Below are 596 nucleotides of genomic sequence, written 5' to 3' on the forward strand. Positions count from 1 at the left end.
AGGAGTGAGTCTCCGGTGGGAGGCTGGAAGTGGCGGTGGGGGGAGGTGGGAGCCAGGGCTGGTCCTGTGGTCCTCGGGAGTCTAGGCCAAGAACCAAAGCTCCGAATGCTCTTCCTCGTTCATTGCCATCCTCTGCCCTGGATCTACCCCACTGGCCCTGCACAGTCTGTGTTATTGAAATCGTTGGCGATCCTATTCGGAAACACTGAGATCTGAGTTTTCCCAATGCTATGTCTCTGATTATAAAGGATGTTTGAGACCATCAGACCATGTCTTAGAGACCATCAAAACCACACCTACCCTCTCTGGCAACTGGGGGACTCCCAGTGAGTCTGTGTCCCGGCAGAGTCCAGAAACCCGGTGTCATGCCTTCGGAAGGCAGAATGTGGTTCTTCTGTAGCAGGTTCTCAGACTGGAAGTGAAGGTTTGCATTTTCCCAGGGCTATGGTGGGGTGGGCAGGGGTGCCTCCAAGACTGGAGGGTATTTTCTCTGCGCCTCTTCCCTTGTGAGCCCCTTGGGGTGGCAGCATTACTCGGAGATCGGGCAGACCGACTTCATGCAAGGATGAAGGCCAGACACCGGAGCCAGCCTGTGA

At 55.5% G+C, this 596-nt stretch overlaps 1 protein-coding gene across 1 annotated transcript in view; it reads left to right on the plus strand.

Moving 5' to 3' along the window:
- Positions 1–596, plus strand: part of TAS1R2 (taste 1 receptor member 2) — an 18,244-nt gene that overhangs the window by 2,391 nt on the left and 15,257 nt on the right. The window lies entirely within an intron of this gene.

The sequence above is a fragment of the Pteropus medius genome, unplaced genomic scaffold (assembly GCF_902729225.1).
Source record: "Pteropus medius unplaced genomic scaffold, Ma_sr-lr_union100, whole genome shotgun sequence".
Lineage (NCBI taxonomy): Eukaryota > Metazoa > Chordata > Mammalia > Chiroptera > Pteropodidae > Pteropus > Pteropus medius.